Source organism: Chionomys nivalis, chromosome 26 (genome assembly GCF_950005125.1).
Source record: "Chionomys nivalis chromosome 26, mChiNiv1.1, whole genome shotgun sequence".
NCBI lineage: Eukaryota > Metazoa > Chordata > Mammalia > Rodentia > Cricetidae > Chionomys > Chionomys nivalis.
In genome coordinates, this window is record NC_080111.1 from 36697461 (window position 1) to 36714853 (window position 17393).

Genomic DNA, 17393 nt, shown 5'->3' on the forward strand with positions numbered 1-17393 from the left:
TATCAGCACTCACTCAAGAGCACTTGATCTTTCTTTCCCTTTAGGCTCAAAGCCGTTTTCTCCTCTCATTATCTCCCTCCTGTATCCTTGGTTTCTAATATTGTTTATGGCCAGATGACATTTTAGGAATGTATTTTTTACTGATTTTTATTGAATTCTACATTTCTCTCTACTCTTCTCCCTGCCTCTTCCCTACCCCCTTTATCCTTCCCACAAGGTCCCAAATGGGACCTTGATCTCAATTTAGTCAGAAGATTCTGTCTTCCTCTACTTTGCCTGTAGATTATATTTGTGTAAGTCTCTTTTAGTGTCCTCATTGCTGGATAATTTCTTTGGGATTGTGGTTTGTAGGCTAGTTTTCTTGGGTTTATGTTCAAAAACAACCTGTGAGTGAGTACATGTGAAAATTGTCTTTCTGTGTCTGGGTTACCTCACAAAAATAATGTTTTCCAGCTCTATCCATTTTCCTGCAAAATGTAAGCTGTCATTATTATTTTTCTGCTGTGTAGTACTCCATTATGTAAATGCACCACATTTTCCTTATCCATTCATTGGCCAAGGGGCATTTAGATTTTTTCCATGACCAACAATGCTGCTATGAACATAGTTGAGCATATGTCCTGTGCATGTTTGAGCATCCTTTGGTTATGTAGCCAAAAGTGGTATTACTGGGTCTTGAGGAAGGTTGTTTCCTATTTTTTTTAGAAACCACCATACTGCCATCCACAGGGGCTGTCCTATCTTGCATTCCCACCAGCAATGCAGGAGTGTTGCCTTTACCCCACAACTTCTCCAGCATAAGATGTCATCAGTGTTTTTGATCTTGGCCATTTTTACTGGTGTAAGATTGAATCTCAGAGTTGTTTTGATTTGCATTTCTCTGATGACTAAAAATGTTGAACATTTCCTTAAGTGTCTTTCAGCCATTTTCGATTCCTCTACTGAGAGTTCTCTGTTTAGTTCTGTGCTCAGTTTTTTAATTGGATTATTTTTTCTTTTGATGAGCAATTTCTTGAGTTCTTTGTATATTCTGGAGACCAGACCTCTGTATGATGTGGGATTAGTGAAGATATTTTCCCATTCTTCAGGCTATCAATTTGTCTTATTGACCATGTCCTTTGATTTACAGAAGCTTTTCAGTTTCAAGAGGTTCAATTTATTAATTGTTTCTCTCAGTGTCTGTGCTGCTGGGGTTATATTTAAGAACTGTTCTCCTGAACCATTGCTTTCAAGTGTACTTCCCACTTTCTCTTCTATAAGGTTCAGTATGGCTGGCTTTATGTTGAGGTCTTTGATCCATTTTGGACTCGAGTTTTGTGCATGGTGATAGATACGGGTCTATTTTCCTTCTTCTACATGTTGATATCTAGTTATGCTAGTACCATTTGTTAAATATGCTTTCTTTTTTCCACTTGATATTTTTTTGTTTCTTTATCAAAAATCAGGTGGTTGAAGATGTGTGGATTAATATCTGGGTCTTCGATTCAGTTCCATTGTTCTTCATGTCTGTTCCTATGCCAATGCCATACAGTTTTCAGTATTGTAGCTCTGTAGTAAAGTTTGAAGTCAAGGATTGTGATTCCTCCAGAAGTTCTTTTATTGTACAGGATTATTTTGGCTATCCTGGGATATTTGCTTTTCCATATGATGTTGAGTACCATTTTTTTGAGGTCTGTGAAGAATTTTGCTGAGACTTTGATGGGCATCGCATTGAATCTGTAGATTGCTTTTGGTGAGATTGCCATTTTTACTATGTTAATTCTGCCTACCCAAGAGTATGGGAGATCTTTCCACTTTCTGGTGTCTTCTTCAATTTCTTTCTTCAAGGATTCAAAGTTCCTGTCATACAAGTCTTCTACTTGTTTGGTTAGAGTTATTCTGAAATATTTTATGCTACTTGTGGTTATTTTGAAGGGTGTTATTTCTCTGATTTCTTTCCCAGACCTTTTATTGTCTGTGTATAGTAGGGATACTGATTATTTTTTTTAGTTGATCTTGTATCCTGCTACATTACTGAATGAAAGTGTTTATGAGTTGTAGAAGTTCTTTGGTATAATTTTTGGGATTGCTTATGTAAACTATCATGTCATCAACAAACAGTGAGAGTGTGACTTCTTCTTTTCCAAATTGTATCCCCTTGATTCCCCATTCGTATCTTATTTCTCTGGCTAGGACCTCAAGAAATATGTTGAATAGATATGGAGAGAGTGGACAATATTTTCTTGTTCTTGATTTCTGTGGAATCACTGAGAGTTTCTCTCTATTATAGTGTGTTGTTGGCTGTTGTCTTGCTGTATATTGCCTTCATTATGTTTAGCATATTCCTTGTATCCCTGTTCTCTCCAAGATCTTTATCATTAGGAGATGTTGTATTTTGTCTAAAGCTTTTTTGAAATCAAATGAGATGATCTTGTGGTTTTTATTTTTCAGCTTGTTTATATTGTGGATTATTTTGACAGATTTTCATGTGTCGAACCATCCTTGTATCTCTGGTATTAAGTCAACTTGATAATGCTGGATGATGGTTCTAATGTGTTCTTGGATTTGATTTGCCAGTATTTTATTTAATGTTTTTGCTTCAATAGTCATGAGTGAGATTGATCTGTAATTCTCTTTCTTTATATTGTCTTTCTGTGGTTAGAGTATCAGTGTAATTGTAGCGTCATAAAAAGAGTTTGGCAATTTTCCTTCTGTTTCTATTGTGTGGAATAATGTTAGGAATATTGGTATTAGTTCTTTGAAAGACTTGTAGAATTCTGAGCTGAAACCCTCTTGTCCTGGGCTTTTTTTTTTTTTTTTTTTTTTTTTTTTTTTTTTTTTTTGGTTAGGAGACTTTAGTTGATTGTGGCTATTTTATTCAGCAGTTATAGGTGTGTTTAATTTGCTTATCTGGTCTTGATTTAATTTTAGTAATTGATATTTATCCAGAAAGTTGTCAATTTCCTTTAAGTTTTCCAATTTTGTGTAGGACAAGTTTTCAAAATATGACCTGATGATTCTCTGTATTTCCTCTGTGTCTGTAGCTATGTCTCCCTTTTCATTTCTGATTTTGTTATTTTGGATATTCTCTCTCTGCCTTTTGGTTAATTTCAATAAAGGTTTGTCTATTTTGTTGTTTTCTAGAAGAAACTACTCTTTGTTTCATTGATTCTTTGTATTTTTTCTTTCTTTCTATTTTGTTGATTTCAGCTCTTAATTTGATTATGTCCTGCCATCTAGATCTCTTAGGTGAGTTTGTTTCTTTTTGTTCCAAAACTTTAAATTTTCTGTTAATTCACTCGTGTGGGATTTTTCCAGCTTATTTATGTAGGCATTTAGTCCTATGAACTTTCCTCTTAACACTGCTTTCATTGTGTCCCATAAATTTGGGTATGTTGTGTGGTCATTCTCATTGAATTTTAGGAAGTTTTAATTTCTCCCTTTATTTCTTCCTTGACCCATTTATGATTCAGGTTAACACTGCTTAATTTCCCTGTGTCTGTAGGTTATCTGAAATTAGTATTGCTCTTTACTTCTAGTTTAAACTATGATGATCTGAGAAAGTACATTGTGGTATTCCAATTTTTTTGTATTTGGTGAGGTTTGGTTTGTTACTGAGTATGTGGTCAGTTTTTGTGTAGGTTCCATTAGGTGCTGAGAAGAAAGTATTTTCTTTTCTTTTGAATAGAATATTATATAGATGTATGGCAAGTCCATTTGAGTCATAATATCTATTAGTTTTCTTATTCCTCTGTTCATTTTTTTGTCTGATTGACCTGGCCAGTGGTGAGAGGGGAATATTGAAGTTTTCCTCTATTAGTTTGTGGAGTTTAATGTATGTTTTAAGCTTTAGAAGTGTTTCTTTTACATATCAGTGTGCCCTTGCATTTGGGGCATAGATGTTCAGTAATGAGATTTCTCTTGATGGATTTTTCCTGTGACTAGGATGAAATGACCTTCTTTGTCTCTTTTGATTAATTTTAGCTTGAATTCTATTTTGTTAGATATTAGGATAGCTACACCTGATTTTTCTTACGTCCAATTGATTGGAATCCTTTTTCCTAACTTTTACTTTGAGACAGTATCTGTCTTTGAGGTTGAGATGTGGTTTTTTTTGTGTGTGTGTGCAGAAAGCAGATGGATTCTGTATTCATATGCAATCTATTAGCCTGTGTCTTTTTATAGTTGAGCTTCTCCTTTTTCTATATCTATTATTCTTTGATTTGGCCTTTTCATGGTGTCTCATATTTTCTGAATATTATGGGTTAAGCTTTTGATACATTTAATATTTTCTTTAACTGATGAGTTTATTTCCTGTATTGTATCTTCAATGCTTGAGATTCTCTCTTCCATGTCTTATATACTGTTGTTCATGATTGGGTTTGTGGTTCTTGATCATTTTCTCATTATTTCTTTTTCTTTTTTTAATATTTATTTATTATGTATACAATATTCTTTCTGCGTGTATGCCTGAAGGCCAGAAGAGGGCACCAGACCTCATTACAGATGGTTGTGAGCCACCATGTGGTTGGTGGGAATTGAACTCAGGACCTTTGGAAGAGCAGGCAATGTTCTTTTTTTTTTTTTTTCAGTAATAAAAACATATATTTAATATACCAAGTACATGATAAAAGAAAAATAAACTATTATAATACCATCTAGAAGGAAAAGAATGTTTCTTTTTTTTCTTTTATATCTGTAAGATGTTCTCTTTTTTTTTTACTTATTTATTTATTTTTATTCTTTTTTAATTAAAATTTCCACCTGCTCCCCATTTCCCATTTCCCTCCCCTCCTCCCAAATATTGCCCTCCCCCCACTTCCCTCCCCCTATCCCCACTCCTCTTCTCCCCCCACTCCATTCCCCCTCCCTCTCGATACTGAAGAGCAGTCCAAATTCCCTGCCCTGCGGGAAGACCAAGGTCCTTCTATCTACGTCCAGAAAGGTGAGCGTCCAAACAGGCTAAGCTCCCACAAAGCCAGTTCATGTATTAGGATCGAAACCTAGTGCCATTGTCCTTGGCTTCTTAACCATTGAGCCATCTCTCCAGCCCTTTTCTATATTCCCCTCAGACTGTGTTTTTCTTTTATTGTCTCTATTTCAGTTTTCAAGTCTTGAATAGTTTCTTTCATATGTTTGATTGCTTTTCTTGGATTTCTTTAAGGGATTTGATGATGTCTTCCTATTTTTTGTTTGTATTTCCCTCCAATTCTTTGAGGGAATTTCTCATTTCCTCTTTATGAGTTTCAAACTCTTGAATTTATTTTTTTGGTCACTTTCTTCTGCTTCATCTATATTTGGTTGTTCAAGTCTTGCTGTTGAAGGTTCTTTAGGTTTTCCTGGTGTTTTATTGCTCTTTGTGGTGTTGCATGTGGTTTTTCCTTTTGTACACTTTTATTACTCTAGTAGGTGCATGTTGCAGCTGTCTGAGATTATGTTGATTAATTTTCTAGGTGTCCATAAATCCAAAGCTCAGATGCTAGTTTTGTGGTACTATCAGTACCATAGTTCTAGTTACCCCACTGGTTACCCTGTGTTCCTGGAGATAGCTCAACACTCCTGGACTTTGCTCTGCTCCCTTGGAGTTTGCTGTCTCAGGACTTCTTTGGGGTAGGTTTCCAGCTTTGACCTGTTTCTGTTAATCTTGATCTGAATTTCTTACTGGAGAAGTCCCTGGCTTGGAGTTGATCTTGCAAAGGTCTTTGGCTCCGGTCTATTGCTTCAGAGTTCCCAGGCTCAGGTGTGCCCAGAACCGCAGAAGACCTGGCTCAGGCTTACTCCCTCAGAGTTCTGATTCACACTTGGACCCACAGAGGTTTCAGTTTCCTCTCTATTCCCTTTGATGTCCCAGACCAATGCCCAGAGCAACAGAGGTCCTGGATCAGCGTTTTTTCCTCTGAGGTCCAAGACTCACACTAGGCCCAGCAGAGATCTCTGGTTCTGCTCACTCCCTCAGAGGTCCCAGATTTATTCCCAGAGTGGCAGAGGTCCTGGCTCAGACCTGTTTCCTTGGAGGTTCTAGACTCACGCCTAGACAAACAGGGGTCCTGGCTTAGGTCTACTCACTTGAAGGTCCCAGATTTATGTCCAGACCCTCAGTGGTCTCTGGCTCTGGCTCACTCACTCTTCAGTTACTCCCCTGTACCTGTTACAATGGAGTTTACTGTCTCTGTTCTACCCCTTGGTTTGTAATATTATATCAAGATCAGGGAACAAAAACCCTACTCTTCTAATATCTAGTCTGGCTCAATTTCAGACCTTGTATACCTTTATGGAGTACATATATGAACATGATTATGTAGAGACATTCATGGTAGCATGGTGTTCTTTTCAAGAATGAACAAAGCTGGATGAATTTCTTACAGTTTAGGCAAAACTTAGACTTCTGGGAGATGTCGGCAGAGGTTGAAGTTAGGTCTGTCAAAAATCACAAGAACCCAGACCTGTCTTGTAAGAGAACACCAAACACCCTGACCAACATTAAACTGGGGTTCCTCTCCAACCCTATCCAACAACAACTGCATCTTTCAATATTCCTGATTCATCTGAGGGGGCTTGCGCTACCTGTCATCATGTTATCATTATGCTCTCCACATCTATCCTAGGTGGCTGCCCAACCTCCCTAGAGTCCCTTTCTGAGAGCTTATGAGCAGGTGGAGCTTCAGAGACACTGAAGGTGTGCACTCCCCATGCACACAAGCCTAAATGGTAGGCGTCATTTATTTGGGATTCCCTTCTGTATGGTATGAATATGCTTTACTACCACTGTTTAGTAAAGAATCTTCTTTGGCTTATGGAATGGCAGACTATAGCTAGTTTGGAAAACTAAACTGAATGGAGGCAGAAGGAAGGCAGAGTCATGCAGATGCCATGTAGCCACCCAAGAGTCATGATGTGAAGTAAGAAACCATTACCCTCGTAGTAAACTATAAAATAACAGAAATGGGTTAATCTAAGATGTAAGAACTATATAGCAATATGCTTGAGCTGTTGACAAAATAGTGTTGTAATTAATATAGTTTTGTGTGATTATTCAGGTCTGGAAAGTCAGCAAACAAAAGTACAGTTTCTATTTACACATCATCCAACCATATGGAGTGAGGTCTGACCTCCAACAGTGGTCTGCTCTTGTGGAAAATTATTTTCACTGTGTAAAGGTTTGCTACACTTTTTACTGCCTTTTTAATGATGCAAACATGTTTTACATTTTTTGATTAAATAAAATTAACCTGTGGTCAACAGGCTGCATCAGCAACCATCTGACAGGAAGCTGTAGTGAGAAACTGAGTGTAGTGAGAGTTTTTAAGTGGGGGCTGAGTAGAAGGACACTCCTCTTTTCATAAATTCAAGCAACAAGGACACATTATAAACTTGTTATTCAACCTCTCTCAGCTAGCAGGAATTTCCCTCAACATTTAAATTCTGAGTTCAATAGAAGGATAAGAGATTTACATATGGATTTTCTTAGTGTCTTGTTGGGATCCCCTATCTCATATTTCTGTGAGTCTGAGGCCAGTGTCTGAGGGAACAGAATTCCTTCATTTCTGTATCCCATAGCACAAAATGCTGCTGGTAAATGTGGATTTGCAATTTCTGTTGGGGACAGAAGCTGCTTGAGGTGTAGTCAGTGTATTGAATGCAAAACATCAGTATGGCCATCCCACTAACTGACTCCAGGCCACCACAGCCCCTCATAAGCACTCTGCCCTTTTCTGTTCACCTCTGTGCACTGGGACTCAGTGAGGAAGGCTAGAAAGAGGAAGGAAATAAAGGAGCAGGGCAAGGGATAGAAGCTGCTCCCCCTTGGGTCTAGTTGGTATATTTTCCTCATTAAGAATCAAGAAAATTTGACACAAGTGATAAAACACAGATTTTCTGCAGAGGCAGTATGCATCATTCTAAAGATATCTCAAAAAGAATGTTCAAAACATTCAAGAACTCAAGATGGTTGATGAGGTTGTATGCTTCCAATCCCTGCATTCAGGAAGGAGAGGCACAAAGGTCTCCATAAGTTTGAGGCCAGACTGGTGTACAAAGAAAGTTTCAGAACAGCCAGAGTGGTTACAAATGGAAACCTTGTTGATGCGGTAAAAATAAATGTATAAAAACCTAACAACAAGCAGGGCAATGGTGGCACACACCTTTAATCCCAGCACTTGGGAGGCAGAGGCAGGTGGATCTCTGTGAGTTTGAGACCAGTCTGGTCTACAATGCTTGTTCCAGGATAGGCTCCAAAGCCACAGAGAAACCCTGTCTTGAAAAACCAAAAAAACCACAAAACAATAGACAACTCTCTTTAATTAGGGCCAGAATGTCTATGTCTTGCATTTTACTGTGTTAGCATACCATACTCATTTCTAAATCTAATTAATACACCTTACAATTTCATTTCCAAAGGAAATACCTGAGGATGAGGAATAAAACCTAAAAGGATGACTCAGCAGTTAAGAGCACTTACTGTTCTGCAGAGGATTCACACCCACATAGCAGATCACAACATAGATCCAGGTGACCCAATCCCAATGCCCTATTTTGGCCTCCATGGACACTGCATAAATATATATATATATATATATGCTGGCAAATATTAATATACAGAAAATAAGTAATTTTTAGATTCATATATGCATATAAATATGCAGGCAAATATTAATATACATAAAATAAGTAATTTTTAAATTCATATACTTCTACTTTCAATTTGTACTAAATCATTAAGTTTTATAAATTGCATTTTTTTTTTTATTTTTTAAGACAAGGACTTTTGTAGCCCATTGCTGGTCTGGAACTCACTATGTAGACCAGTGTCAGCCTGCCTTTGTGGTATGGGAAGTCCCTCAATATACAGTTCCTTTTATTGGTTAATGAATTAATATATAAAAAGAGTAGACAGAGTCAAAGGAGAAACCATGTTGCTACCACCAGAGACAGATGCCTCAAACTTCTAGGATTAAAGGCATATACCACTATACCCAACTATGAATTATATCCATTAAGCTATGTGACAAATCTTTAAGCATCTATTGTAAGGACACCTAAGCACAGTGTCTCTCTCTATGTAGTACCTATCTTACTTATACACACTTTTTCCCTCTATGTCTTTTTGAATTTTACTGAAAATGGTTTTCTATTGTGTAGCCAAAGATTTAATTTTACCCAAGTGGTGGTTCCTAAGTAGAGATCTCCCCAAGGGATTGGTCGCAATGTTGGACTTAATCTCCCTCCACTGTAGTTGATACACACAGAGTCCCGAGGGGGAGTTGCCACTGTTCGTGAATATCATCTGAGCATGCACGATTCAGGGATGGCAGCAGTATGGCTATGCTACTTTCTATTCAGTCTCTGACAAGATACCGTCTTCCCTTACACACTTAATGAATCAGTTTTTCTTGATCATGTGCCCATTGTTAACTAAGAAGTGTGAGGGGGTAATAAATCAATATAAACTTCTTATACAGTAATTGCGATATGAACAGAGGACCTTAAATGTCAGATCTTTTCATCCTTCTCTACCATCACTTGAAATCTAGTTTAAGAAAAAGTGAAGGGCACATGCATAGCATGGTGGTGCATACCTATAATTCTCATACTTAGGAGAGAGAGATGGAGAGATTAGAAGTTAAAGAAACTCCACAAGCACAAAGTAAGGTTGAGGTCAGCCTGGAATACATGAAATACATACACACATCCACATGTGTGCACGCATGCACATATGCACACACACAGATATAGAAAAAAAGATATGGTTAATTCAATGATTAATGTGTACCAATTTTACTTACAGCACAAAATATGTTAATCCACATTACAAAAAATAATGAAAATTTGATGTGCAATTTGAAAGGAATGTTTAAGTAAATTTCTGTGGCATTCAATGGTGGTTTTCACCAGATATGAAAAAACATTTTTTTTTTTTTTTGGTTTTTCGAGACAGGGTTTCTCTGTGGTTTTGGAGCCTGTCCTGGAACAAGCTCTTGTAGACCAGGCTGGTCTCGAACTGACAGAGATCTGCCTGCCTCTGCCTCCTGAGTGCTGGGATTAAAGGCATGAGCCACCACCGCCCGGCTATGAAAAAACATTTTAAAAGAAATATAGGATTATAGAAAATTTTCATAGCAAAATCAATGGGAGGGGGAAAAGGCAAATCATCAAACATTGCATTAGCTTCTGTCCTAATCTTATTTTATAAATTATCTCTCCCATGAAAAGTCTGTAGAAAATTCTTGAAAATTGTGGTGAGATGCTTACAGTTGCTTCCACTCTGTACAAAGATAACTACTCTTCTCCTTTTTAATACGGTTAGATATTTCTCTCTGGTTCATGTATGAAGAGCTACTAGGCTCTATTCCAAAGCAGCTGCCTAATTTTCCAAGTCAGCAGCTGTATGTAAGATTTCTCGTCCCTTGGAATTTATAAAGATGTCTTTAAATGTTCCTTGGCATCTTTCTTTTTAATATTTTGAGCAGTTTATGAGCAATTGGTATTGTTTCTTTAAATGTTGGGTAAATTGAACAGAAAATTAACTGGCCTTCTACTTTTTATTATTGCCAATTCCACCTTTTTATTGAGGACAAGTTAGCCAAGTTTGCTCCCAACTGCTTTGAGGAAACAAATGCCCACAAAGCACATGGGGAAAAAACAACTTATTCCATGTTCTCGAGGCAGGAGCTGATGCAGGGGAAATGGTAGGGTGTTGCTTACTGGCTTGCTCCTCGGGGCTTGTTCAATCTGATTTTTTACAGCACCCAGGGACACCAGACCCGGAATAAAACCACCCAGAATGGCCTGGGCCTTCCCATATGAATCATTAATCAAGAAAATGCCCTACAGAATTGTCTTCAGTCTATCTGATGGAGGTGTTTTCTCAATTAGGTTTCTCTACTGAGATAACCCTAGCTTGTACCAAGCTAATGGACAATAATCAGAACAAAGTCTACTCAGAATTTCTATTTCTTCAGGGTGAGTTTGGGTATGTGTAACATGCATATGCATGAGTATGATTGTATGTGTATGAATGCTGGTGTGTGTGCACTGCAAGTGTTACAGCTCCAGAAGAAAAGTGTCCTAACCTGTCAGGATGTCAGGTTATCCCTGAAAGTGTTATAACTCTGGAGAAAAAGGTATTCTAACTTGTTGGAAAGTCCAGATATGCCTACAAGTGTTATACCTATGGAAATAAAGGTATCTTAACATCTCAGCCAGTCATGCTGTACCTACAGCTGTAAGGGAAGGTGTCCTGGGTATTAATGGGGTTAAATATAAATCTACTTTAAACTATCATTATGTTGTGGACCTCTATTATCTTAACCTCACCACAATTACTGAGGTTCTAATTAATTAACTAGTCTTATAGAAGATGCAGCATAGGTGTGGCTACCTCCTGGGATATCTGTTCACAGTTCCTTAGTTCTGTGCCCTTGGGCAGAAAATCACAGTGGCAGGGCCTATGCACGCGCCGGGCGGAGACAGACCAGCGGGCCAATGCACGCGCCAGGCAGAGACAGACCGGCGGGCCTACGCACGCAGCGGAGACAGACCGGCGCGCAGACGCGGCGGAGACTGGCGGATGTAGGATACTCCAAGCATGAAACAGTGAGGCCCACACTGAGCAGATAGTCCCACTACAATTAAAACAAGTAGGTTTCTTGGGGCCTAACCTGCAGATTGGGAGGCCTTTTATTGGCGAGATCCACTGGTCTGTCCCTGAAGACACTCCTGGGAGGGGAGAGTGTTCTTGGCCCACGGTGGGCCACTGGAAGCGGAGCGGGGGCATTCCCAGACCTCCTTGACCCCTCGGTTAGTCTGTGAGGGCTGGTCCCCTCTGCTGGTGCTGCACCTCCTCTGCTGCAACCTCTCTCTTCCTGGCCCATTCCAGCTTGCAGCCCGGGGGCCCCCTTCACTCTCCCTCCCTTGTGCGGGGCTGTGGGATCACCCAGTTTGGCCTGTTTGGGCTCTGGGTCGGGAGCTCGGGACAGAGGACAGCGGGAGTTTCTCTTTTTTGGTGGCTGGCCCACAGAGTGGTGGGTCTTTTGCTGGCGGGATCCCTGGCGAACGGGGAGCCTGGCCCTGTTCCTGGAGACCCTTCTGAGTGGTGAGAAGGATCTTGGCCCGTGGTGGGAGACAGGAAATGGAGCGAGGGCATCTTGTATTCGAGGCCCCTGACCCAGCAGGGAAACCTGATCCTGCTTTAAAAGACCCATTAGATAACATCAATAGGAGGAGATGGGCAGGCGCCAAGGCAGGAATTCACCTAACAATCTGAAAAACAACATGAAAACACCAGAACCCAATGATCTTACATCAGAAGGACTTGAACACCCTAACACAGAAGAAGTGGAAAAAAATTGACTTTATGAAAGCAATAGAGTCCCTTACACAACATGTAAAAAACGCCTTTATAGAAATGGATGGGAAGTATAACAAAAAGTTTGAAGAAATGTGAAAATATGTGAATGATTCCCTGGGAAACCAAGAAAAAATGATCAAACAAGTAATGGAAACAGTTCAAGAATTGAAAACTGAAATGGAAGCAAGGAAGAAAACACAAACTGAGGACCAGCTGGATATGGAAAATCTAGGTCAACGAACAGAGACTACAGAATCAAGCATAATCAATAGAATACAAGAGATAGAAGAAAGAATCTCAGATTTTGAGGACACCATAGAGAAAATAAATGCACTGATGAAAGAAAACAGCAAAGTCAACAAATTCTCATCACAAAGCATTCAGGAATTATGGGACACAATAAAAAGACCAAACCTAAGAATAATAGGGATACAAGAAGGAGAAGAGTCACAACTCAAAGGCACAGAAAATATTTTTAACAAAATTATGGAAGAAAACTTTCCCAACCTAAAGAATGAAATTCCTTTGAATATTCAAGAAGCATACAGAACACCAAACAGACTGGACCAAAGAAAAACATACCCTCTCCATATAATAATCAAAACACAAAATATACAGATTAAAGAAAGAATATTAAGAGCTGCAAAGGAAAAAGGGCAAGTAACTTATAAAGGTAAACCGATCAGACTTACACCTGACTTCTCTATGGAAACCATGAAAGCCAGAAGGTCTTGGATAGAGGTACTGCAGAAACTAAGAGACCACGGATGCAAACCCAAGCTACTATACCCAGCCAAGCTATCGTTCACTACCAATGGAGAAAACAAGACATTCCAGGATAAGAACAAATTTAAACAATAAGTAGCCACAAATCCAGCCCTGCAGAAAGTAATAGAAGGAAAATCACAACCCAAGGAATCCAACATGGCTAACACTGCCTACAATGACTCAGGCATCTAGCGACCCTTCACTAGCACAACTCAAAGAAGGGAGTCACACAAACTCTACTACCAAAAACAATAAGAATAACAGGAGCAAACAACCACTGGTCATTAATATCACTTAATATTAATGGTCTCAATTCACCTATAAAAAGGCACAGGCTAAGAGATTGGATACGAAAACAGGATCCAACATTTTGCTGTTTGCAAGAAACACATCTCAACCACAAAGACAGGCATCTACTTAGAGTAAAGGGTTGGGAAAAGGTTTTTCAAGCAAATGGTCCTAAAAAAAATAAAAGCAGGTGTGGCCATACTAATTTCTCACAAAACGGACTTCAAACTAAAATCAAACAGAAGAGATCGAGATGGACACTTTATACTCATAACAGGAAGAATTCATCAGGATGAAGTCTCAATCCTGAATATCTACGCTCCTAATATAAAAGCACCGACGTATGTAAAAGAAATATTACTAGAACTTAAGGCAGACATTAAACCACATACACTAGTAGTAGGAGACTTCAACACACCTCTCTCACCAATGGACAGGTCAATCAGACAGAAACCTAATAGAGAATTAAGAGAATTGTTGGAGGCAATGAAGCAAATGGACTTAACAGACATCTATAGAACACTCCACCCAAATAGGAAAGAATATACCTTCTTCTCTGCAGCTCATGGAACCTTCTCGAAAATTGACCACATACTCGGAAACAAAGGAAACCTCCACAGATACAAAAAATATCAGTGTCCACCTGTGTCTTATCAGTTCACCACGGATTAAAGTTAGAAGGCAACAACAATGCTACCCCAAGAAAGCCAAGAAACTCATGGAAACTGAACAGTCAACTACTGTACCACACCTGGGTCAAGGAAGAAATTAAGAAAGAAATTAAAGTCTTTCTGGAATTTAATGAAAATAAAGAGACAACATACTCAAACCTATGGGACACGATGAAAGCAGTGCTAAGAGGAAAGATCATAGCACTAAGTGCCCACTTAAAGAAAACGGAGAAAGCATACAATGGGGACTTAACAGCACACCTGAAAGCTCTAGAAAAAAAGAAGCAGACATGCCCAGGAGGAGTAGAAGACTGGAAATAATCAAACTGAGGGCGGAAATCAACAAAATAGAAACAGAGAAAACAGTCCAAAGACTCGATGAAACAAACAGCTGGGTCTTGGAGAAAATCAACAAGATCAACAAACCCCTATCCAAACTAATTAAACAACAGAGAGAGAACACACAAATAAATAAGATCAGAAATGAAAAGGGGGACATAACCACAGACACAGAGGAAATTCAGAGAATCATTAGATCTTACTACAAAAGCCTGTATGCCACAAAACTGGAAAATGCAAAAGAAATGGACTTTTTTTTGATAAGTACCATATACCAAAGCTAAGCCAAGAACAGGCGAACAATCTAAATAGACCGGTTAGTCGCGAAGAATTAGAAATGGTTATCAAAAATCTCCCTTTCAAAAAAAGCCCAGGACCAGATGGTTTCAATGCAGAATTCTACCAGACCTTCCAAGAAGAGCTAATACCTATACTTCTTAATGTATTTCACAATATAGAAACAGAAGAGTCATTACCAAATTCCTTTTGTGAAGCTACAATTACCCTGATACCAAAACCACACAAAGACCCAACCAAGAAAGAGAATTATAGGCCTATCTCACTCATGAACATTGATGCAAAAATCCTCAATAAAATACTGGCAAACCGAATCCAAGAACACATTAGAAAAATTATCCATTATGATCAAGTAGGCTTCATCCCGGAGATGCAGGGCTGGTTCAACATACGCAAATCTATCAATGTAATCCACCATATAAATAAACTGAAAGAAAACAACCATATGATCATTTCATTTGATGCTGAAAAAGCATTCGACAAAATTCAACACCCCTTTATGATGAAGGTCTTGGAGAGATTAGGGATAAAAGGATCATACCTAAATATAATAAAAGCTATCTTCAGCAAGCCGACAGCCAACATTAAATTAAATGGAGAAAAACTCAAAGACATTCCACTAAAATCAGGAACACGACAAGGATGTCCACTCTCTCCATACATCTTCAATATAGTGCTTGAAGTTCTAGCAATAGCAATAAGACAACATAAGGGGACCAAGGGGATTCGTATTGGGAAGGAAGAAGTTAAGCTTTTGTTATTTGCAGATGATATGATAGTGTACTTAAGCGACCCCAAAAACTCTACCAAAGAACTCCTACAGCTGATAAACACCTTTGGGAATGTGGCAGGATACAAGGTCAACTCCAAAAAATCAGTTGCCTTCCTATACACAAAGGATAAGGAAGCAGAGAGGGAAATCAGAGAAGCATCACCTTTCACGATAGCCACAAATAGCATAAAATATCTTGGGGTAACTCTAAGCAAGGACGTGAAAGTTCTATTTGACAAGAACTTTAAGTCTTTGAAGAAAGAAATCGATGAGGACACCAGAAAATGGAAGGATGTCCTTGCTCTTGGATTGGGAGGATCAACATAGTAAAAATGGCAATGCTACCAAAAGCAATCTATAGATTCAACGCAATCCCCATTAAAATCCCATGAAAATTCTTCACAGATCTGGAAAAGACGATAATCAACTTTATATGGAAAAACAAAAAACCCAGGATAGCCAAAACAATCTTATACAATAAAGGATTGTTGGGAGGCATTACCATCCCTGACTTCAAACTCTATTACAGAGCTACAGTATTGAAAACAACTTGGTACTGGCATAGAAACAGAGAAGTCGACCAATGGAATCGAATAGAAGACCCTAGCTTTAACCCACAAACCTATGAACACCTGATTTTTGATAAAGGAGCTAAAAGTATACAATGGAAAAAAGAGAGCATCTTTAACAAATGGTGCTGGCAAAACTGGATGTCAGCCTGTAGAAAAATGAAAATAGATCCATATCTATCACCATGCTCAAAACTCAAGTCTAAATGGATTAAAGACCTCAATATCAGTCCGAACACACTGAACCTGATAGAAGAAAAAGTGGGAAGTACTCTACAACACCTGGGCACAGGAGAACACTTCCTACGTACAACCCCAGCAGCACAGACATTAAGGGCATCATTGAATAAATGGGACCTCCTGAGACTGAGAAGCTTCTGTAAAGCAAAGGACACTGTCACTAAGACAAAAAGGCAACCCACTGACTGGGAGATCTTCACCAACCCCGCAACAGACAAAGGTCTGATCTCCAAAATATATAGAGAACTCAAGAAAGTAGACCGTAAAGGGCTAATCAACCCAATTAAATAATGGGGCACTGCGCTGAACAGAGAATTCTCAACAGAAGAAGTGTGAATGGCCAAAAGACATTGAAGGACATGCTCAACTTCCTTGGGAATCAGGGAAATGCAAATCAAGACAACTTTAAGATACCATCTTACACCTGTCAGAATGGCTAAAATAAAAAACACCAATGATAGCCTTTGCTGGAGAGGTTGTGGAGAAAGGGGTACACTCATCCATTGCTGGTGGGAATGCAAACTTGTGCAACCACTTTGGAAAACAGTATGGCCGTTTCTCAGGAATTTTGGGATCCACCTACCCCTGGACCCAGCAATACCACTCTTGGGATTATACCCAAGAAATGCCCTATCATACAACAAAAGTATATGCTCAACTATGTTCATAGCAGCATTGTTTGTAATAGCCAGAACCTGAAAACAACCTAGATGCCATTCAATGGAAGAATGGATGAAGAAAGTATGGAATATATACATATTAGAGTACTACTCAGCAGTAAAAAACAATGACTTCCTGAATTTTGCAGGCAAATGGACGGAAATAGAAAACACTATACTGAGTGAGGTGAGCCGGACCCAAAAAGAGGAACATGGGATGTACTCACTCATATTTGGTTTCTAGCCATGAATAGGGGACGTTGAGCCTATTATGCATGATCCTAGAGAAGGTAATGAAGAAGGTGAACCCTAAGAAAAACATTTAGGCGATGAAAGGAGACAGAGACAAAGACCCACATTGGAGCACTGGACTGAAATCTCAAGGTCCAAATCAAGAACAGGAGACAGAGCACGAGCAAGGAACTCAGGACCGCGAGGGGTGCACCCACACACTGAGACAATGGG